The following is a 286-nucleotide window of genomic DNA, read 5'->3' on the forward strand; positions in this document are numbered from 1 at the left end:
AGAGCGTGGCATTTAACGAAATAAGAAGTTTAATGTGAATAAAGCCTGTGGGCTTTAACAAGCTCATTTAGCCAAAGGGAGCTCCGCAGCTTTGAAGTCATGGACAGAACTGCTGGCGATCTTCAGGGTTACTCTCCCCTGCTGTCACTGAGCGCTCTGACAGCGCTCTGGGCTGAACGCGCCGTTGCAGGACCCCGGGGGTGCCCGTGCAGTGAAGTAGGGGAACCGCACGGCAGCAGCCCGGGCGCCGCGCTCCCTCACGCCTCGGCTCAGCAGCGGCCCCGCG

This window comes from Merops nubicus, unplaced genomic scaffold, assembly GCF_000691845.1.
Source record: "Merops nubicus isolate BGI_N331 unplaced genomic scaffold, ASM69184v1 scaffold44517, whole genome shotgun sequence".
Classification (NCBI taxonomy): Eukaryota; Metazoa; Chordata; class Aves; order Coraciiformes; family Meropidae; genus Merops; species Merops nubicus.